Below are 25,284 nucleotides of genomic sequence, written 5' to 3'. Positions count from 1 at the left end.
CTAAAAATCTTGTGCGAGGAAGTACCTCTTCGCACAAGAAAGTACACTAATCCATGCAAGGAAACACCATCTCACGCGAGGACATGCTTGGCCTAGTAGCCAAACACCCAAAATTGGTATGGGGTTTCACATGAAGATTCACCCCAAGCCATGCAAGGAAACCCAACACAGTATGTGAACATTTGTATTCTTGCATGAGAAATTACCATTTTGCATGACGATACAAATCACCAAGCCAAAAAAAATAAAGGTAGAAAGCTAGGAAATAAACTTCATCTACACTGGGAATTACTAGATCCATGATCAAGGTGAAGACACTCGAATGAAATAACTAAAAGATGGAAACTACATCTAACATAGTAGTGAAGGGGTTGCAGTGCCTGCCCCTAGTTCACATTTTTGTTATCATTATCAAATTGCTTTAGGTTGATTTTGTGCATTGATTAGTTTTAGAGATATTGAATTTACAATATTTTGATATTATTTCATATCTTGGATTACAAATATATCAGTTATAATTGCTTAGTTGTTTTCATTTGACATGTTGTTAATGATATTTTGATGATCCTAGTTAGTAAGTGTGGTTTCTTTCATAAAAATTTTAACATGATGTATTTAATGATGATTATGTTGTATTGATAGAGATGCATTATTACATGTACGCATTTGATGTTAGACTTGTGATTTTACGATACTTACCCCATACTTGCATGTGTATGGTGTGCGTGTTTATTTTATCTTTTTGTCTAACATGTTTGATGTGGTTAGGGGAGGGAGTCGTAGTCACCTGCTAGTCGGGATCTACACGATGAACCACTCCCCGCCATTGTCTATTTAGTTTAGATATATTATATACATGTACATGCTCATCTTTTATGCAGGATGCAGGTACCAGGCATCGTCTTCCTTGAATTGCCAGGATGAGCGTGCCCTATTACAAATACTCAAATGGTGAGAATGGAAAGATAATGATCAGGTCCAATCCTAGCCATAGCCTAAAATACTTGTCCTGCAAGGAGGACTCGTAACAAACTGTCTACCCTTTTTAAAACCCGTGAGTATTTTGTGCGTATGTTGTTTTGTGAGTCTTTGATGAATTTTCTATTAATTAAGTCTAATTAAAAGATTAAATTAATGATTTAATTTAATGGAAATTATTATGATATTTTGAATATTTAATTATATTTAATTAATTGAGAAATTAATTAAATAAAAAGAATTGAATTTGAAGATAAAACTTATAAGATTAAATTTAGAACGTGATAATATTTAATTAATTTAATAATAATATATTTAGAGTTCATTTTTAAATAAAGGCTAAATATTATTGTTATTTAAGTTAATAAATATTTATGAAATTAAACGTTCAAAAATAAATTTAAGAAGTGAAAAGATATTAATTTATGAAAAAGATTTAAGTTCGCATGAATGAGTTTAAAATATAGAAATTAATTTAAAAGATAAAATATGTGAATTTAATAAAGATATGTGAACTTGATTAAGATATTTTAATAAAGTGCGCATGAGATTAAATTTAATAAATTAATTTAAAAGTGAAGTCTAGTGGAAAAATTAAATAAAGTAATTTAATAATTCACTTAAAGTGCATGAAGGAAAAATAAAATAATATTTTAATTAAAAGCGAATTAATTGTACATGAAAGAATTAATTAAATAAAATAATTATAATTTTAGAGTTGTGGAGTTGTGGAGACAGAAACCCTAAAAGGTAATTAGATTCTATATTAGAGGGTTTTGGGGTCATTATTACACACACAGGTTCCAAGGCACACACAGGTTTTGGAGAGCAACTCGGAGGGTTTGGGAAAGAAAGGAATTTCTCATGGCTTGAAGGATTTTGCGTAAAAATTTTCATCTTATTGTCAAAGTTTAGCATTAGTATGAGGTAGGGTTTGAAATCCCGTGAATGCATTTTCAAATTGGAAAATATCTGTTTGCTCCGTGTTTGTTTGGGTGGTTGAAATTCTATTTGTCGTCTTGATTGTTGTCCAGATCTGATTGATTGAAATTAGTCTCTCATTATTCATATTTACAAAGAAAATCGTAGAGAAAATTAATTTAAATCACATAGGGTTTGAAAGAAAAGAAAATTCTAAATGTGAAATTTGATTGGTTGATAGTAATTTTTCTATTAGATTACACTTACAAATGATATATATATATATATATATATATATATATATATGAGAATATTTATATTAACTTTGTTTTGGAAGAGTATATTTTTATAAAATTCTAAATATATGTTTGATGGAGTTCATGTTGTACGAATGTTATTTAATTTTAATAATAAAAATAAAAATAAAAATAAAAGAATTATTTAATAAATTTTATATAAATTATAAATTAAACAAATCATTTTATAAAGAAAACATTTTACTAAATTATATATATATATTATATATATATATATATATATATATATATATATATATATATATATATATATATATATATATATATATATATATATATATATATATATATATATATATAATAAAAAATTAAATTGAGGCTACCACATTATCTTGGCGATTGATTAAGTCGTGCCTATGTGTGCCTGCGATTCACATTGCACGGCCTGGCTTTTATAGCCGATGACATCAAAGCTTGTGGTAGCCTTTAAGGCTAGCTGCATGGCTTATATAAAGGGGGGGCATGTTTATTATTTGATTTTATTATTAATTTTGTTTTATTATAGTAAATAATATTTTTATTATATTATATGTATTAAATTTAAATTGTTAATAATGTTTTTTAATAATTGTTAATTTAATTAATAGTTAATAAAATTTAATATAGATTATTTTAATTAATTATTAATAATTTTTATTAAATAGTTTTGTTAAATATTAAGTAATTAATAATTTTATTATTAATTATTTAATTAATTTCTGAACTAGTAATTGTTATTTTAAAAGAAAGGGGATTTATTTTGTGGTTTAAATATTAATTAATTAATTAATTAATGTTAGTAAGTATCATTTATCAAAGGATTTCATCAATAACTTTTGACTATTAACTAATTAATAATTATTAGGTAATTAATAATTATTAATGAAGATAATTAATAAAAGTAGGTTGAACTAATAATAAATATAAATTATTTTTAAAAAATTCTATTATAAATGGAATTGGGAGTATTTCTATTTAATAATCAATTATTATTATTTTAATAATTTAATAAATGATTATTATCACTTCTAAGTCATGATATGAGTTTATTTTGTAAATGAAACTTTGTATGTTTTATGTGTTTCATTTGAAGTGTTGTAGTTTATTTTCATGATGATTCTTCCTGTTTAGTTGGCCAAATTAGGGTGTACACCAGAGGCTTTGAGAGATTTCTTTTATACCATTTATGTGGCTGGATGTCATGATATTCTTGTGATTCAAACTAAAAATCATATTTATGAGATTTACTTTATGGAGCATTTATGTGTACTTGGGTTTGCCATCTTATTTTCGGGTTGCCCGTTAAGGAACCGAGCTTGATCATTATGGGTGTTGTGGTATGGGACACAACTGTGTTTTTATGTGCTTAGGAGAGGTTGTCTAGGTATGTGACTTGGGAGTGGCTTGCAGTAGGGGTCCAGGATCCAAAGTGGTCAGTGCCAGGGTAACCTAATGCAAGTTATGTAATAAGTGATAATCTAGTAATTAAAATATATGGGGGGGGAAACACACTAAAAAAGATAAGTTAGAGATATTTGACCCACCCATGCCTTGAGTGCTTGTATAGACTAAGGATGGGAATGGGACGAGTGCCTTGTCTTTTTGAGAGGGCTTTCTGGTTTCCATATGTGTGATGTTGAGGGTTCGGGGTTCAAAGTAACCAGTCCAGGGTAACTCAACGCTTGAGGGTCCGGGGTCTATTAAGAGATCAGTCCAAGGTAACTCAAGCAGCCATGTGATGACACTCCCTAGTATGTAGCCTGAGTCTTCTCTATAGATCTTTGTGGATTTTGTGTGCCTCTGGCAGTGTACTTATTTTTGGATGTGTTTATTGTGGTTATTACTTTCATTGATGATGATTGGTGATTCATGGATGATGTACTTTTGACATGTGATTATTGACTTGAGGTGGTTATCTTTTGTTGACTTTATCTTATAATCATGGTATTTGGTTTATACTTGGTTTGTGTATGATGTTTGGTTATGTGGAGTTGGTATTGGATTGAGTGTTTTTACTTTTGGATTATTTTATCTTCTTGAGTAGCATGTGTTACCTTTGAGGTAGTTTTGGCTATTAGGGGTACCTTGCCTAGGAATGTTTTATGTTTAATAGTTGTTTGTGGATCGTTCATTATCTTCCTTGCACGGTGGGAGTGGAAGCCTGACTAGGTAACCATGCGGTCGGGAGGTAGTGTCTTCTTACCATTTGGGTTCCCCTTCACATTGCTAGCTATTGGATGTTCGTTGCAAAATATGTACCTTTATCATTCTTATTTCTTATCTCAGAGACTTCTTTTCAGATGATGTATAAATGTTATCATGTATTCTGATGTATAGTATATATTCTCACATACCCTGCAACATGTGCAGTGGATGTTATTTGGTGGATGTACTATCATTGTATTAGATATACTTATGCTTTGCTTATGCAATTATGTATCTGGTATTTCTTTATGATCATGTGACATTGTACTTGAAACTTAAACTAATTAATTTAAAATTATTAAATGTGACTCAACATAAAGGAACCCTTGAGGAATTGAAACTATATTTATAATTGATTATGTGTGTTTGATGTGTATGTTCATATTGCTTCCGCATTAATGTTATCTTGATGTTGTTTAAACTTTTTTTTTAAAAATAGTTCGGTAAACATTGTAACATGTTAGGTTTAATTCTCTTGGGTTCTCGAGCGGGGCGTTACAGGGAAATAACTAAAAGCAACATTGCAACATACAGAAGCAAAATCACAGTGTACTAAAATAGCAAACTAAGTGTGTGGTTCCCCCCAACCATAATAGCATCATGAGACCATCATGGGTCCTAGTAATCCTTGTGCATAACATCTCAAACCACCAACCAAATTGTTGCAGATATTTTATGAGGATGTCACACGCTAAAATGTGCTACAACAGAAGAATAAGGAAATCTAACCTACTAGAAGTAAAGCATGAGATAATCCTACAAATAAAACTCATCAGCTAACATATGTTAATCATCATATGAATAGGAAATCTAACATGCTAAACCAAAGCAATATATACTCTAATGAAGCAATTCACATCATCTACTCATATCTTAAATATCATAATATAGGAATGTATCAAATAAACTAACATCGTCTAAACATGATATCCAGACATTCCAATGAAATCATAAATCACAAGAAAGCATACTCTAGAACCCAAAGTACCAAGTGAAAGTATCCAGCAACGATCACAGTATGACAATGTGTAGTCTCTATACATTGGTCCCCAATAGTGGTGAAGGTAGCTAAACCTCCCAACCATGTGAAAACCTGTAGGTCCACTCTCATCATGCTGATGGAGATAATGATCCAACTACAAACACACATAAAGAAAATGTCGATGGCTAACACTCACGCTAGATAGTATGATGACAAAAACCAAGAACATAGAAAATGCATAAACTACAGGTCCTAGTTGAACACTCAATGGGCTATTATGTAGGGACCAATATCATGGAGTGTCTCTTGGCATCCAAAAGCCCAAGCTCGGGCCATACAGATTCAACTCCTCGATGAAAGGCTTTAGCACACCATGTTCTTTTATTATCTTAAGTTTTATTACAACTCACATATTTTTTTTAGTTATCACTTGATTAAAGCTCCCTCTACCAACCTATGGCACCATAATCGCCAGCTATAAGATAGAAGCCCCCTCCATATGACCCTACCCTGCCCATGCTCATCTAATGATGAGTACCCATAGGCATGCATATTCCCAACCTAGCCCCAAATGATCACAACTCCCAAAAGTAGCGCAAAAGATCATGCCTCACAAGTCACCCAAAAAATGTACATGCATGTACTTGTGCATGGTGCACCACCATCATGAAGATCATAACACAAGGACTAGATGAGAACACAAGAAAAATATCACTCAATTGAAACAAGCTCGAGAGGACAGCTTCTACATGAATCCCAAAGAACAATAAAACCATACATCATGAACTCACTCAACTGGCCTCAATCTGGGAGTATGGATTCTACACAAATCCCAATGATGCAACAAGGCCATACATCATGAACTCACTCAACCAGCCTTAATCTAGGAGTATGGATTCTACATGAATCCTAGTGTCTATGAAACCATAACAAGGGTCCAAAAGAAACAATAGCACCAAGTCTAAAATCACTCAACCAAACACAAATTTGGGAGTATAGATGTGGCATGCATCCCAATGCAACATAAAAGTACAATCTAAAAAATGAAATAATGATTTGGCTAACATCCTATGGATAATCCAAGTCCATGACCAATATCATGCCAAGAAAATTCAAGAAAATTATGCGACACACAAATCGAGGCAAAAAACTTCAAGACTCAAAAACTTCAAAATTAAAATCCATTTGATCTTAGGTCAAAAAAGCCCCAAATATCAAATAAAATTTGGGTGCAAAACCAGAAACCCTCATCTTGAAAAATAGGGCAACACTCATACACACCCAACTAGGTAGAGCTAGAATATAGAAACGAAGGGAAACACTAGTTCTTAGCCTCCTAACAAATGACTACCAAAAATAAAAGTAGAAACAAAGCTGAAACAATAAAATGGGAGAGCCCTACCTCATAGCCAAAAGGGAAAAATGAGAATCTGGACCATACAATAAAAATCTCACAAAAGTAGCCAAAAATCACGGCAATCCAAGGTCTCCTTGAGTTGGATCCAACAAGACCGATCTTGCGACAATCCCACACCTATAACTCCCACAATGAATAGAACAATAAATCCTCATGAAGAGGAGTTTGGGTTTTACTCTCAAAATTTCTAATTCAAAAGTGAGAAGTGAGGAATTAAATTCTTTTTTCAATACTTATTCACTTTTCAAGTGAATAATTGATTAGGGAAAATAACTAGCCAACCTAGTTAAACCCTGATTTGACCCAAACAAAAATAGGCTATTCCTAGTAATAGGATTTAATCTATGGAAAAGCTACCAAAAATTAAATTCAATAAAATAAAAAGCCTGAAAATCCAAAATCATAGAAATTTCCTTAACAACTTATGCAACATTGTGAGCCTCTAAATGCATAGACACACTCACTGGTCTAATCACAAAATACAAATGAGTTTGGATTTAATAATCACTAGAAGGATTAATTAATTAATTAAAATAAAGATACGTTAACCATATAGGGATGAAATTGGTAAAATATGAATGGTTGAATCACTAACTCTATGTGTCACTACCAAGGATATAAATCTTGCACACTAAAACAAGTGATCAAGTGCAATTGCATATAATAACATAGCCAAAGCAATAAATTCATTAAATCACCTAATTTAACCATTTATTCAATTATATTGAAATAATCTATTTACATCACTCATGTTTGCATAGAGCATAATGAAGTAAGGATGAAGTAAACAACCATAGCATTAAATCCATCACATAACAAAATCAGAGATATGTCCAAATATTAGATAACTAGATATCATCATAAAACATAATGTCATCTCAAAATGGCATCATCCTGCAAATATGATCAACTAAATAGCATAGTATTCTATCATCTATGATACTGAAATAAAAGTATAACATCTGACCCTCAAGTCATCTCAAATGTGAGACATAATGAATAACAAGTATCTCTCAAATCAAAATATAACAAGGTAAATATTTGGAGCACATAACCAATGAATCCAACATGGACAATCCATTTCCAATTATTAAGCATTTAGTAATGGTTGTTTAAACAACATGAAAACTTACTTAAAACACATAAGAAAAAATAGTCATAAACATGACTAACCACTACTATAGGAACCTAGTCCAATGTAGCAGGGTAATAGTACATAGTGCAATCTCTACACACATCTCACAATAATCAAAAAATAGCCTCATGATACCAAATTGATCTTGGTAATCAGTAGCATAGACCTCAGTGAACCATAAATTGCATCATAATCTCATAAATCAGTCATAAGCATAATTAAACCAACTAATAAAGTAACCTAAATCTAATCACCTCAAGGGTGTAGACCACTCATGGTGCCAATCACGATCCCCTCTCAAGGAGAGATCAACAAAGTTGCATCCATTAGGATGACTTACATAAATCAAATAGGAGAGGCACTACACCTACTCCAAAAAGAGATGGAAAACGTGTTGAAAGAAACTAGTGAAGGACTGAAAAAGCCTTGAAACTAGGGAATGTCCCAGAAGATAGGAACAAAAGATGATCATCACGAACACCACTAAAGCATGTAGAAGTTGCAAAGATTTGTCAAAATTAACTATTGATCTAAATAACCTCCACTAAAATAGAACATGACTAGGTAGAGAAGACTACAATCTACATCAAATCAGAAGTCACACAAAAGCAAACAATTGAACTCAAAGATATAGATAACATGAAACATTAAAGCCTAAAGAGTTTATCAATCAAACCAAGGAAGCATGAGAAACAATAGAAGAATCCCCCTAATGTAGACAAGGGTGAGGTGATAGGAAAATGGAAAAATGGGCCAAAAGAACTACATGTCAAGGAACCATGATTAAGATGCACAAAATAGTGCATATATGTGTACTAAGGTGATCAATCTCAAACACAACATGAGGCTAATGTCACAGAAGGGATGCTCACTAGACAAAGGAAGATGGCAAACAAAGGCAAAACATCAACCCCTCATGACACTTTAATCATGAGTATTACATGCATAAGGCACAAGACATAATGAATCCCAAGAATACAATAATCTGCATGAGTTTCTTCAGATGACACTGCTCAAATGAGAAGGCAAAATAAGCCAAAACAACTAAAATGAAAATATAGATGGAATATGGTACTTTATCTAAGTGTATTTGCAATAATGCATAAAAATGATGTCTAAATAGACCATAAGAGACATAAGACTAATACAATAGATAGTATAAGTCATGATGAACATCTGAAGCAACAAAATTGATCCCTAAACCTGAAACAACAAACATATCTACCAGAATGCAAAAATGCAAAACACTAAATAGAATGTGCCTAGATTATAATTTGGAAAGACAACCAACATCACTAGAAGGATGTTGGAATTACCTTTCCAACAATATAAAGAATTTTCAAATTGGAGATTGGATGCTCTGATACCATGTTGAAGTTGATGAAAGATCAACCCCACAGCTCCCAAGAATCACCTGCATGCAAACACCTATCACAGAAGAGAGAAGCAAAAAGCTATGGAGGCTAGAATTGCTAGATCCATAGATGAGATATTCTTTATGAAAAAAAAGAGAAATTTCTATTATCAAAACTAAATTGAATCAATTACAAAGAGAGCATCCTTATAAAAAGAGATCAAAACCCTAACAGGTAAAACCTAGGTTGCATGATAATAATTAATGAAAGAATTTATTATTATATGCCCAACATTTAGCTTAAGTAAACTAGAGATAACAAGTAACTTATTAATTAAATCAAAATAATTTAATTAATAAGGCAATATCTTATTACGCTAACACGCCCCTTAAGATAAACTTAGGGACTAGCTAAAAAGCTAGAAACTACTACTGAAAGGAAATTAGGTCCCGGCAACAAAGCCTGATGAGGTACCCAAGCACAACCAAATCTCTAAAAAGAGGAGAAATGGAGAAAACCACATGGAAAAAAACCCTAGTCCAGAAAAAGATGGAAAACATGCTAAAAGAAACTAGTGAAGGACTGAAGAAGCCTCAAAACTAGGGAATATCCTAGAAGATAGGAACAAAAGATGATCATAAAGAACACCACTAAAGCATGTAGAAGTTACAAAGCTCTGTCAAAAGTAATTGCTAATCTAAAGTACCTCCACTAAAATAGAATCTGACCAGGTAGAGAAGACTGTAATTTTCATTGAATCAAGAGGCACACAAAGGAAAACAATAGAACTTGAAGATACATATGGCATGAAATACCAAAGCTTGAAGAGGTGATCAATTGAACTGAGGGAGCATGAGAAACAAAAAAAGAACCACCCCAATGTAGACAAGGGTGAGGTAATAGGAAATTGGAAAATTGGGCCAAAAGAACTACATGTCAAGGAAATATGATCAAGATGTACAAAATAGTACATATGTGTGTACTAAAGGACACTTACTGGACCAAGGAAGATGGCAAACGAAGGAAAAACATCAACCCCCCAATGGCACTTTAATCATGAGTAGTACATATACAATAAGGAATAAGACATAATGAATCCCAAGAATATAATAATCTACATGAGTATCCTCAGATAACACTGCTCAAATTAGAAGACAAAACAAGGCAAAACAACTAAAATGAAAATATAGATGGAATATGGCAATTTATCTTAGTCTATTTGTAATAATGCATACAAATATTGTCTAAATAGACCATAAGAGACATAAGACTAATAAAATAGATAATTCAAGTCATGATGAATCATTGAAAGTAATGAAATCAATCCCTAGACCTGAAACAACCAAGATATCTACTAGAATGCAAAAATACAAAAGACTAAATGGAATGTACCTAGATCAAAATCTGGAAAAACAACTAGCATCACTAGAAAGAGCTTGGAAAGACCTTTCCAATGATATAAATAATTCCCAAATTGTAGATCGGATGCTCTAATACCATGTAGAAGTTGATGAAAGATCAACCTTATAGCTCCCAAGGATCACCTACATACAAAAACTTGTCACAGAAGAGAGAAGCCAAAAGCTATGGAGGCTAGAATTGCCAAATCCATAGATGAGACATTCTTGATGAACAAAAAGAGAAATTACTATTATCAAAAGTAAATTGAATCAATTACAAAGAGATCAATCCTTATAAAAGAAGATCAAAATCCTAACAGGTAAAACCTAGGTTGCATAATAATAATTAGTGAAAATTTTAATTATTATATGCCCAAAGGTTAATTAGCTTAAGTAAACTATAGATAATAAGTGACTTAGTAATTAAATCAAAATGATTTAATTAATAAGGCAATATCTTATTACTCTAACACGAAGTTGATAAATACGGGTAAGCGATCAAAGGGGTCAGAGTGATGCGAGTTTGAAGATTTGGTATTGAGATCTAAAGAGGTTTGGTCCAATCAAGAGGAAAAAGAAGGAGTTCAAATTACTTCATTCTATTATTTTGCAAGGAATAATATAGAGATTAGTTCAATAATGAATTTGGTGGTCTTTCCCCTTAAGTTTTTTGGACAGTGGGTTCATCTACCTTATACAACTCCTAATAGGGTTGGCACAACTCCTAACAGGGTTGGAATGTCCTAATACGGATTTAAAGTCTCATAAAAATGACTATGTACTACATGTATTTCATTAGCTCCTAACAAATTCCATTCTTTTATAAAGAACTTTAATATCAGCACATCATTTTGTGGGTACCATCCCCATTGGGATTTTCCCTCTGATCAAAGGTTTACCTAGTTAACATATCTAGTGTTATTGTGTATGTGCATCTTTTTATGGTTGCAAATTATATTATTCACATGATTAAGGATTGATAAGGTTGATAAATTTTTTATTAGTTAGATAACTAATTCACCCCCCCACTCTAAGTTATCTTGGTGGACTTTAATTTCTAACATGTTGCCCCTAAGGTCATTTTAACTCACAATATGTTATTTATAGGTGTGCAAGGAGGATCCCAATCTTTACGTCTCCTAGTTCTCATTTGCTTCATTACTCTTAATTTAAGAGGTGTGTTGATACAAGAGTTGATTGACAAAATTACACATCAAAGAACCTTCAAGGCATGGTAAATAGAAGCCCTTTTTTATGGGTTTACAACTCTTAGAGATGAAAACCAAGTAGCATTATGCCTATATCAGGGGAAACATTAATAGAAAGTAACTTCAAAGAAGCTTTATATTCTATTACACCATGAATAACGTAGCAAGGATAAATGGGTAGATTCTAATTTGGTTTCTAGTAAGATCCATGGCATCCACCTAATCGGTGTGTACACATGTGACTCACTTAAGATCCTATTTGACCATGCCAAAGTTGTGAGGATATTCACCTACCTTGGGCTACCATCAACACATATTGCCTAAGCTTGACAAGATAAGGGGAGTTTACTAAATGCCTCATTTATATATTGATCAAGGGCGTTACAAGTTCAAGGTCATTCACCAATGGGAATGCACCTTTACCAAAGGCCATGCCTCTCTAGAAGTGAACAAAAACTTATTGTGTTTCTCTTGTAAGAAACTTTGGTCACACATCACATATTTAATGGGTTCTACCTTGGAAAAAATGGAAATAGCTCAAGGAAGTGTTGAAAACCACTCTTTAAAATATGCCATATATCTGTTCATTTCAAAATTGAATTTTATTTATCTTAAGTATTGTTTATCCTAAATTAGGTACTTATTAACTACATGTATGTTCATTTCTTTGGAAAGAAAAAATATTTTGAATAATTGCAAATTTTAACAAATGGGTTATGGTCTTTAAGGCATTCAAGACATTGTGAATTATTTTTTAAGCCCAAATTGAAATCTTTATCATAGCATTGTTATTTTTCCCTTAGGAATTCAAGGTTTGATATAAATTTTAGACTTTTGTAAATTTTAGAGCCTAAAATAAAGTATGATGTTTGAAAATGTGACATATGGTGTCATTTTTAGACTCCAAAAATTAAGTGTTAGTTCATTTTAAGTTAAAAAGACAACTCCATGGTTCCTACATTCATGCACACTTGAAAAGATCTACCAAATTCAAATAGACAACATTCCCACAATGTCAACTAGCATTCTTGCTTAATCAAACTAGAGATTTCATTGACTGGCAAAAACCCAAAAAATGCAAAAAGTAAAAAATAGACCAAAACAAAAAAAAACCTAAGAGAGAAAACTCCCAAAATAATCTTGCAAAAAGAGATTTCCAGCTTACAAGACTAGCGTTCCCACTAATGCATATGGAAAATTTTAAGAAATTACTGAAGGATTATAGGTAGTATTTCCATGAGCTCATGTAGGCATTCCTTCATGGTCAACCAGCAATCCTATGAGCATAGAAATTATTTTTTAAAGGACAAAAGACAAAGATAAGAGAAGGGTTGTTGGTTTGGGACTATCTATAAAAGGTGGCATTCTTGTTGTTGTGTGTTCATGTTCTCACTTTTGAAAGTAGTGACCTCATAGTTGTATGATCTTCTTATTTTTTACAAACCAACTTCAAAAAATGTGTCACCCCAGTCTTCTTGCTCACCTGCAACATGCAAAATAGTCAAAAACCTAGCAAAGAGACTCAAACAATAGCAAATACTAGATATTGGGCTAATTTTTCAATTAAGAAAAAGAATAAAAGGATGGAGAATATGTAATGCCCTACTAGAAGATCCTTGGAACAAGGATAAATGTAGGCCAAGATAAAAAAATATTTCAAACAAGTATGGATTCACACATCATACAACATATGAGGATCACAAAGATTACGATGGAAGACTAAACAAACATCCAAACACCAACGGATCTCCAAATGCCACTACTGACCAAAATGACTAACCATGGAATGACATAGATGATTTTGATCTGAAACATTTCAAAATCAAAATGAAATTCCAAGGTATACATGAACACCATAGAGGGTAGCCAAAACACCTCCCAAAAACTTCTAGTCAAACTGAAAAGTTCCCATTGTTCGCCCAGACAAGTTTTTCCAAGTGTTGGTAAACAGATTTTGTCCTCTCTTGTTTCTTGTGAAGATATGACTCTTAATGCCTAAATGATGAACAATATCTATTTACAACAGTTGAAAAGCCATTCTCTGATTACTGGCTTCTCTCTAAATTGGTAGGTACAGTTCCCTCTATTAATGATGTTTAAGGAATTGTGTTTTATCCCTAAAACTAATGTGGGGTATGCTCTTAACCAGAGAGTAGAAGAGGCAAACCAAATTAAGCCTAACTAGAACTTAATTCAGGCAAGAAAATACTTCTAAATACTAAAACAGATTCACGTATCCACACCTCCTATGAATCCATAAATCTATTCGCATAAGACTAGAATGAGTTGAAATTCAAATCTAAACTATGACTGATAAATTGAGAAAAACTAAGAGAATCCTTTCGTCAAATGAATTATAACAATACTTATTACATTCATTTGTATTCAGGGGAACAAGGGAAATGAAACTCTATTCTTCCTTAGTTCTTTGTAATATAGAAAGGAAATACTAACTAATCAAAATATCTACTGGAACAGAAAATGATTGAAACAAAAAACCATTCAATTGTCTCTACAAAAAATAGTACTTCACACCAAAATTTTGCTGACCTTTCATTAATCATTCAACTTCATACATATAGAGTTGAGAGATGACCATTACAATAGGAATTTTAATCGATTCATCTTTTGAGGATGACAAATGGCAAGATGCAAGTTTTTCATTTTACAAAATTTACAAAATTTGCAAAATTTACATCAGAAAATGAAAAGGCAGTGTTAAATGAATCACTTAGACTTTTTTCCCTTTTCAGTTTTTGCCCTATATGTTTTGGCAGCCACTATAATTGGGATCATTTCTTCGTGACTGGGCACATGTACATTAGTGAATCTTAAGAGCCACTTTGAATGTTCTCGAGCCAACTCTTTTACTGCATTTAGATGACTTGTCAATTCTCTAGCTGCCACATGTACGTATCAACCAAGCGTCTGCAACTCTACCACTTTGTTTTGACTGCTTGAAGTCATTCCAGATAGATTACTCAAGTATGTGGAGAAGTTATTTTTCATTACTTCTACCCCAACGAGAGCTTTACCTTGCCCATTGTTTTGTGGGTCATTGTGTAATCCTCGCATGAGTTCAAATGCTTTGTCTTGGATCTTCTTCACCTTTTCTTTTATTATTGTGAGTCCTTCTTTAGCCTCTTGAATCATCTCCTTCTTGAATTGCATGTTTTAAAGCCATTTGAATAGAGGCTCAATCCCCTTCTTTAGAATATTTGCTTCAACTGCCTCTTTTGCCTTCATTTGAATGACCATATTCAGGAGAGAAATACATTCGTCACACCTTGCCTTTTCTACTGCCAAAGTGTTGTGATTAGAAGTAATATTATCCTTCTCAATTTCTAACCGAAGGATAACATTCCCAATTTGATCAATCAAAATAGCTCCATCTGCATTGAGTTTCTTAATCCATTATTTTCCAATCTGGCCAAAATGGCTATCCTTTTGAAGCTATGAGATGAAAGCTTGCACTTCTTCTGTAGTAGGGTTCTCAGTACCAGGCACACCAGTAATGGTTTCCAATGGAACAACTAGTTTCCTGATAAATCTTTTCAATTCTTCAATCTCAGCTTTCATTCTAATTTTTGACAATTTGAGGTTCTCCAATTGTTCTTCTATCACCTTGTTACTTGATCTCCATAGGCCCACCTTTGTATCATGCCTAGCTTCTCCAAGATCAATCGAATGCAGAGTGAAATCTTCAGGTGTCATGTCCTCAATTCTCCCTACTTTATTTGGCTTTGCTACCTCCATTGTTAAGTGTCCTGTTTTTGGATCTTGCCCAAGTATTGATAAAGTCTTATGCTTCTTAGCTTTAGCTACTGTAGATCCAGGGTGAACTACTTGAGACACAATATTCTTTGCAAGGATACTCTCCTCTTTCCTCTTTCTCTTCCTTTCTAGAGTATCTTCTAGCCAGGATTCTATGCTAATTACTTTAGAAGCAGCTCCAAGTGATTCTATACTGAACATCTTCTTCCTCACTAGAGTCACTAGCATTGAAGTAGCAGAAAATGGATTCTTAGGATTCTGAAATAGAAGTCTAGAAGAACTTGGGATTTTCTATTGCTCTTGAGTTTTCCTTGTAGCTTCATCAAATTCAGTGGATTCGCTGCTACTACTCTGTTCATCCCTGATCTCTACTATCAGAATGGGGGAACCAATCGGCTTCAAAAGGGGAGCACTTGCAGATGGAGCAGGGCTATGATGAGGAGATGGAGTAGCAGTTGTATGCATGAATATGTGGCCTCTGCTAACACACACACTTCAACACGGTCATTGTATGTGGATTCATCTTAGAATGAACATTGGATTGTTCATCTGAAAATCGGCCTGCAAAGCGACCTGTTGCCTTCTATCTAGAGGGAATTGCTTGTCAGATATCCTCAGAATCAAGGTGCAGGCAACCAGACCCTCTAAGAACGAAGGATTTAAAGAAATGCAGCTAATCTATATGGTTGTGCAGATTAATCTAGAATGAAAGATGCAATGTAATCTAAGAAAAAATAAATCAACCTAGATTAAACATATGCATGATTAAACTAAAAATGAGATTAAACTAAGAATGAGAATGTATGCAAGAAATGTAAGTAAATGTGAGCATGAATTTCAGCAGCGATTCTCCAAATTCATCCTCTTCCCAAAATGAAGAGATGAGGGTCTCTTAAATAGACTTTCCCAGAATCCATCAACGGTTGGGATCGATTTCAATCAACGGTCAGGATTAAAGGTGAAGTTCAGGCATAAAGGGAGATTCCCAAATTAAAGGGAGTTAACAGATTTAATTTGAGTAAAATAAGGAGTTAACTGATTTAATTTCAGTAGAAAAAGGAGTTAACTCATTTAACTCATTTTTGATCAATAGTGAACTAGAAATTTCCCTTTTTGAATTGAAGAGAGCTTTTGTTGAGATATTTAATTTAATAAAATGAGATATGCTCTCATTATTTACTTTTTCTATTTAATTAAATAATCTTTTAATTAATTAGAGACACTTTTCTTATTTAATTAAATAAGTTCATTTAATTAATTAGGAATGGCTTCCTATTTAATTAAATAAGTTCATTTAATTAATTAGGAATGGCTTCCTATTTAATTAAATAACTTTGTTTAATTAATTAGAAGTAAGTACTCCATTTAATTAAATAATTTTTTTTAATTAATTATAAATACCTTTCCCATTTAATTAAATAATTACATTTAATTAATCAAGATAGGCGTATTTATTAAATTTAATAAATTTAATTCCATAGTACATTAGCCTTAGGATATAATTTAATTTAATTAAAGTATAAATACTTAATAATTAAATTATAATTAAATCAAGTAGGTTTAATGCGACTAATATGAGTACATACTATAGGAATTAAATAATAAGCATGATGAATGCAGATTTAGGTTTTCTGCATTTGACAATTAAGTCAAGTAGCGAGTAGCAGAATGAGAATTGCCTATTAGAATAGGTCTTAGGATTGATCAGAAATAGACAAGAATTGGTATCATGGCAATGAGCCAATTTTGGGGTATTACATTTTTCCCCTCTTTGAATGAATGTGCGAGCAGCACGTTCAATTCAAAAAAAATCAGAAAGCATGATGCAAAGATGAGATTGGTTCTGAAGGTGATGATACGGAGACCAATTGATAAGCTTTTAAGGACTATCTCTAGAATAGAACTTAATCCTAAGGGATCCAAGCAGAGCACTTAGATACCTAAGATTGATAGCATTTAAAAGATTATCTCCAGAACGGAGCATAATCTTTAAGGATCTAGACAGAACATCTAGATACCTGAAATTGATAGCATTCAGAAGATTATCTCCAGAACTAAGCTTAACCTTCAAGGATCCAAGTAGAACACCTAGATACCTAAGATTGATAGCATTTAGAAGATTATCTCCAGAACAGAGCTTAACCTTCAAGGATCTAGATAGAACACCTAGATACCCAAGATTGATAAAAGATAACAAGGTCCAATCATGAGTCGTAGAATCATCCCCAGAACAAGGCTTGATCCTCAGGAGTTGGGGTTTAGACTATCCCAATACCTGTCCATTGGACTCTAAGAAGAGTTATTATAAGGTTGATCAATGGATGAAAAGATAAGATAGGTAGCAAAGATGCCAGATAGAAGGGAACAAGATGCCCCGAGTGATGAGATACCCCAAGTGATAAGGACATAAGATGGGAACCAAATGCCTCAAGCAATAGGTATTCAATGATGTAATCATCTTGCCCCCTCGGGAGTGAAATCGAAAGATGACACACCAGAAATAGACGTGAAGCAATATAGCAATAGCTATAGAAAAAATCTAAGATTCAATAGAATGTAGAAGAGATCAGAATGATTTGAACAATAAAGAAGAGATTAGAATGATCAGAAGAAATATGAAGAGATCAGAATGATCTAAAGAAATATGAAGAGATCAGAATGATCTGAAGAAATATAAAGAGATCAGAATGATCTGAAGAAATATAAAGAGATCAAAATGATCTCGAAGAAATTTGGAGAGATCTAAATGATCTAAAGAAATTTGAAGATATTAGAATGATCTAAAGAAATTTGGAGAGATCTGAATGATTTGAAGAAATATGAAGAGATCAAAATGATCTGACGAAATATAAAGATATCAAAACGATCTGAAGAAATATGAAGAGATCAGAATGATCAAAAGAAATTTGGAGGTTGATTCAAAGTGATTTCGAGATCCAAAAGACCAAGTTTGAGTTGAAAAGATTCCAAGAATTGCAAAGTATCAGAAAGATTTGGGCTGCAAAAAAAAAATTTAAATGCATTTTGAGCCACTTAAGTGTGTCAGATTTTGAATTTGATCCTGAAAAATGGGTTAAGAGCAACCAAATTATCCAAGAGGGTGATTAATCAATCATTTGTGTAGTTTGTGAATGAATTTGATTCTTTGAAGAGATCAGCCATCCTTCATCAGAGAAGGTGAAAGTAGATTTGCAATTGAATCGCATGCTTTTGCAAGTGAAGTATGTAATGCAAGACTATGTTAAATGCAACCCTAGGTCTGGTTACCAAGCCTCGATATTTAATCATCACTGGATATAAAATAAAGCTCATATGTTATACAATTCCCACTAACATTACAATCATGGAAATATGAATATAACATATGTTATTGGTTTGTTGGGATTAAATGTAAGCATTCAAGGCACAAGAAGCCAGAATGACCAAAACATTTGTCCCTTTTAATGTAGCAAATTAACATAAGCATCAAAGCATAGACGCTAGGATGACCTAAATGTTGCTTGCATGATAGGCACACCAAACACACGGGAGATTCCTCTTATGCTAAGTATTCAGTATTCATTCTGTCTGCAATGACCCTTGCGTTCATAACCTGAGACAGAAGTGTGCTAGATATACTCGCAGTGACCTGTACGTTCACTTAGTAGGACGAGTATCAATATTTATTGTAGCATGAAGAGTTTACTCCAACAAACAAGGAGAAGAACCAACATTATTGGCATATTCATATAAAAGGAGTCGAGGTACACATGGTCATCCAATACGAGATAGAGGCTCTTATAGTGGACACCCCTCTTATAGGAATATATCAACTTATTGGAACAAAACTGCAAACAGAAAGCAAAGAAAAGATCATGCCCCCAGTCATTACTTCTCTAGTCAAAGATGACATCATCGAGTTGCTCGAGGGGATATGATAAAGAAAAACAAAGCAAACAAAGAAAAAAAAGCTCAGCATATCCAAACAAGTATATCATTTTTTAGTTCAATGTTTTGGGATTGACGTCAAGTGTCAATGTCCAGAACAAGTTTGAAAGAAATCTCTTTAGTAAGGTGACGACAGTAGGCAGACGTAGTCAGAACGATTGGTGACTGAGGTCAAAGAGGAATCTTCACAATGAAGAACCTAAGAAGGACTAAGCGATAGTAGACAGACATAGCCAGGACAACTGGTGACTGATGCAAAAGAGATCTTCCATAAAGGAATCTTGAGACATGACCCGAGCAATGGTAGGCAGACACAGCTGAAACAACTAGTGACCGTTCCGAAGGAGATTCTATGAGGAGAATCTCGAAAAGAGTGACACTAGTGATAGTAGGCAGACGCAGTGAGGACCACTGGTGACTGTCGCGATGGAGATTCTATGAGAATCTCAAAAATAGTGACACTAAGGGGGAATGCCCCCGAGTTGTGACAAGACTCAATCCATGGATACATGAGTAGGAAGGAGGAAAGAAAAAGCATGAAAGTGACTATATAGAATAGCCAGAAGATGCGCTACAAGATGAAGCATTGGGAACAAGAGGCGCTTGTTTACCAGGTTTTCACCTTCTTGGCAGGATTCTATTTTTTTGCTACCATGATGCCTGTTTCCAGGTTTTCACCAATGGCACTTTTCTTGTTTTTCAATTTTTTTGTATTTTTTATTTTTTTTATTTTGTTGGTGTTACCAAGGCACCTATTGCTAGGTTTTCACCAGGGTAATCATTTTTTCAGTACGTTTTTCCAATTTTTAGATTTTTGCAAAATTTTAAAACTTTTTCAGAGATTACTAGCTCTCAAGAAGGATTACCTTGATTTTGTTCCAGTGTCTAGCAAGGTGTAGGATGAGATGTAGTAGCAAGCGAGTGAATGAGTAGAGATGGAAAGACAAGGAGTACGAAGTAGTGAATGTTACCCTCAAGGAAAGTCTTCATAAGATTACCCAAGCTAGGAAAAAAGATATAACAATATAAGCTCATGGTGTAATGAAGGGTGTCACGTAAGTAATCCAAGAAAGTGACCATGTCAAGAGATTGCCAAGAACTAAGTTTTCTTCTTTCTTTCATTGATCAAGACCAAAAGGTTAACTGAATAGGACAGCAAAGTTTGTTATGGAGTTTATGAGTGAATGACTTCAAGAATGAGGACATCTGAAGGATAAGCAAGATCATGATAGGATGTCATGGATGGAAGAATTACGCATGATGCTTTTTTACCAAGTTTTCATCATGGTACTTATCCAAGGTGCCACAAGAAGTGGTTTTCACCATAGGACGGATTTATTTATCTCTACTTTTGCTACCAAGGTGCTACAAGAACTGGTTTTCACCAAGGCACTTTTTCATTTTTCATTTTTTTTCTTTTTTTGATTTTTAGAGTTTTTGGAAAGAATTCAAGCCCTCTTCAATTTGAATATTGCTCCTATAAGAAAGATAAGTTATGATAAGCCAAGGCCGTAGCAAGGTACACTCAAAGATGTTGATAAGGTAACGGAAGGGAAATGAAAGGAAAATGAAAGGTAGATGGAGGATAAGGTTGTTGGTTTTGGAAGACTGAAACAAGCAATGATGGAAAGTAGGCATAAGATTTAGAGAATCTCATGAGGGTGGATGAGATATTAGGCAAGATCAACATTGACGCACACCTTGAAGGGTAGTGGAATGATGGAGGAAATATGGATGAAATATATTGAGGCTTAGATATATGAGGTAGCAAAGCCATTTTGGAGAGGGATGGAGTAGAAGGTTTTGAAACCTTTTTAGGAAGATGTTGGGAAGGAGATGGAGTGGAAGCCTTTGGAAGCTTGAATGTCAACTTTGATTTGTTTTCGATATTCAAGTCCTTCAAAAGAGACTTGGGAATCCATATATCTTTTGATTTTTCATTAGATTATTCAAAACGCATTTCTTCAATAACAGATTTAAAAACCCATACTTCCTTTTATTGAGCTCTTTGAATAGTGGACCTTTGCGGTCTCTTTTGCATATTTTCCTTCTTGAAATTCACATGTCGATTAGGGGAGACATAGTAAACTTTTGAGGATGGATTCATGCACTTGTGTTTGAGTTGATCATCCAAATTTCTTCCAAAGGACTTGGGACTTGTGGATGAATGAGGCCAATGTGACTGGTTTAGATGGAAAGGTGAATGTGAAGAGTTCAAGTATGTGTATCGTTGTTGATCTTGGGGTAGGGTAGGAGGAATGTGTAATGAGCTAGTAGTGGCAATAGGAGATAGAGGAACATAAGGTCTCAATATGGATGGAAGACTTGAAGGTTTTAGCTTAGATGGATAAGGACCCAGAATAGATTTAGAAGATGTGAACGGACCATGAGTATGGATATCAGCATCTTTAGAGTGAGCAAAATGACCAAATCCATCAATAGATTTATGAGGAACTGTTATAGGAGCAATACCTTTGACAGGACTATTTAAAGCTTGAGCATAGTTTGGAAGTGAATGTAGCGAGCTAGAATAAGAGAGCGAGGGAACACTTTTCTCTTCAAAAGGAAATTTGGGTAACATAGGAAAAGTATCCTTCTCTTGATCTTTTGTAATCTCCTTAAGGATGGTGGAAGGAATATCTTGATCTTGCTTAGTAGAGGTGCATGACATGGGAGATGGAGGACTATGTGGCTCTTGAGATGGAGGCACAAGATCTTGGAAGACTTGAAAGGGGATGAAGGAATCTTGATCTTGATCAACACTTGTTTCTTCATCATTTAAGTGGTCCTCTTGACATGAAACCAAATCCAAGGATGAGGGAGTATCTGAATCTATATTCGGTTATATTTCTAGAGTCTCCATAATAGGCTCTTGAAGGGACAATGGACGAATGGTTGGATTGGGGATAATAGGAGGAGCAACACATGGAGGTTTTGGATCTTTGCTTTGTGTAGTATGGGAGAGGTTTGCAGCTAAGTCAAGATTAGCCTAAGTTTCCTTTAAAGGTAGTCCTTGAGGGTACACATAGTCAACTGGGGGAGTAGTGAGTTCTTTTGGTGAATATGTGTTGGAAAGATTGGATAATTAAGAAGGTGGATGTATGTTGGAGGAAGTAGAAGTTGTGTTTGAACCGTTACTAGACATGGTTTCATGAGGTTGATCCTTCTTGAGAGTAGAATCTTTAATAGTTGAGGGCTTAGATTTTTGAATTATGCCATTGTCAAAGAGATCTTGGATCTCATTTTTCAGCTCCTTACAATGGGAATTTTTATGTAAATTATGTCTATGATAGGCACAATAGTTACTCATAAAGGAAAATCCCAAAAAAGTGACCTTAGATAATACAATGAGTTTCTCTTCAAGAAGTTCTTCCAAGGTTAATTCATAAGATTTTACCAAAGGTGTGAAATCACGCTTTGGTTTAGGTTCCCAAGGTTTTTCTTCAAAGATATTTCTAGATTTCTTGGGTGTATGTGAGGTGTTCTCAGATGTCTTGGATTCAAGATCACAAGAATGTGATTTTTGGTTGTCATAGAAGGAAGGGAAAATTTCTCTTAAGGAGAATTTGTTCGATGATGTGTTTTCCTCTTCTTTTAGTCTATGAAGTTCAGAGCTCATTGATTGAATTTGTTGCTTCATGTTTGCAATAAGTAGCTTTTCTTCCTCACTAGGAATATTGGATTTAGCATAGGTGTTGTTAGCCATTTTGATGTACTATGTTTCAAGTAGTGACAACCAAGTTTTAGAATAGAAGTCAAGTTGCCACAGTCATAGACAATGACAAAAAGTAGCAGCTTAGACAAGGACCACACTAGAACGTAGTCTTAGAAAAGCAAGACAAGAGTGCAGTATACTAAGGTATGAATAGTCTGATTTGAAGGTTAGAACAGCCAAAGATTATGACTATCATGACACAGAGTACAACAAACACTAAAGGATAAGAGCAAGATAATTGAGAGAGAAGACTAGTTAAAGTATGGATCGCAAGTCATTAGCTAAGTAGGATGCACCCATAAAAAAGCTTAGAAAATGCTAAAACCTATGAAAACATCAAAAGTCAAAATTCATTTTATACTTTTTTTTTTTTTTTTTTACATTATTTATCTGGAAAATTGGAAAAAAGACGTCTTCTGTATTGTTGTTCCAAAAAAAATGGAAAACATGAAAAAACCAAAAATAGTGAGCAGTTAGCAAAAAAACTAGAAAACACAAAAATCAATGGAAAAATAGCAGAGTTTTGTGCGAAATTTCTGACAGAGCCGTGCAAAGTTATTTCTATCTCGTGCGAAACTGTTTGGAGCCTACGTGAAACTATTTTCGGCCTGCGTAAAGAAACAAGTGCCGTGCAAAATTTCTGACAGAGCCGCGTGGAGTTATTTCTGTCTCGCACGAACCTATTTTCGGCCCACGCGAAGAAACAAGTGTCACGAAAAATTTTGCGTGCTCAAGAACTTTCTTGCATGACCTGAAGAGAATCTTCGCGTGAAGATTTTGGATCTTCATGCGAAAAATGAACAGTCTCGTGTGAAGATTCTCGAATCTGTACGGAACAGTACAGACATAGAACAAAAAAATGATTAAAAAATATAGAAACAAGCCAAAAAAATTGATTTTCATGCCCCACGGTGGGCGCTAGAAATGTATGTGTGAATATGTGGCCTCTGCTAACACACACACTTCAACATGGTCATTGTATGTGGATTCATCTCGGAATGAACATTGGATTGTTCATCCGAAAATTAGCCCGCAAAGTGACCTGTTGCCTTCTATCTAGAGGGAATTGCTTGTCAGATATCCTCAGAATCAAGTTGCAGGCAACCAGACCCTCTAAGAACGAAGGATTTAAAGAAATGCAACTAATCTATATGGTTGTGCAGATTAATCTAGAATGAAAGATGCAATTTAATCTAAGAACAAATAAATCAAACTAGATTAAACATATGCATGATTAAACTAAAAATGAGATTAAACTAAGAATGAGAATGTATGCAAGAAATGTAAGTAAATGTGAGCATGAATTTCAGCAGCGATTCGATGCAAATTCTCCAAATTCATCCTCTTCCCAAAATGAAGAGATGAGGGTCTCTTAAATAGACTTTCCCGGAATCCATCAACGATTGGGATCGATTTCAATCAACGGTCAGGATTAAAGGTGAAGTTCAGGCATAAAGGGAGATTCCCAAATTAAAGGGAGTTAACAGATTTAATTTGAGTAAAATAAGGAGTTAACTGATTTAATTTGAGTAGAAAAAGAAATTAACTGCTTTAACTCATTTTTGATCAATAGTGAACTAGAAATTTCCCTTTTTGAACTGAAGAGAGATTTTGTTGAGATATTTAATTTAATAAAATGAGATATGCTCTCATAATTACTTTTTCTATTTAATTAAATAATCTTTTAATTAATTAGAGACACTTTTCTTATTTAATTAAATAAGTTCATTTAATTAATTAGGAATGTCTTCCTATTTAATTAAATAACTTTGTTTAATTAATTAGAAGTAAGTACTCCATTTAATTAAATAATTTTCTTTAATTAATTAGAAATACCTTTCCCATTTAATTAAATAATTACATTTAATTAATCAAGATAGGCATATTTATTAAATTTAATAAATTTAATTCCATAGTACATTAGCCTTAGGATATAATTTAATTTAATTAAAGTATAAATACTTAATAATT

This window comes from Cupressus sempervirens, chromosome 3 (genome assembly GCF_028749045.1).
Source record: "Cupressus sempervirens isolate cs-2001-9-10 chromosome 3, ASM2874904v1, whole genome shotgun sequence".
Lineage (NCBI taxonomy): Eukaryota > Viridiplantae > Streptophyta > Pinopsida > Cupressales > Cupressaceae > Cupressus > Cupressus sempervirens.
Note: the sequence above shows the minus strand (reverse complement) of the source record.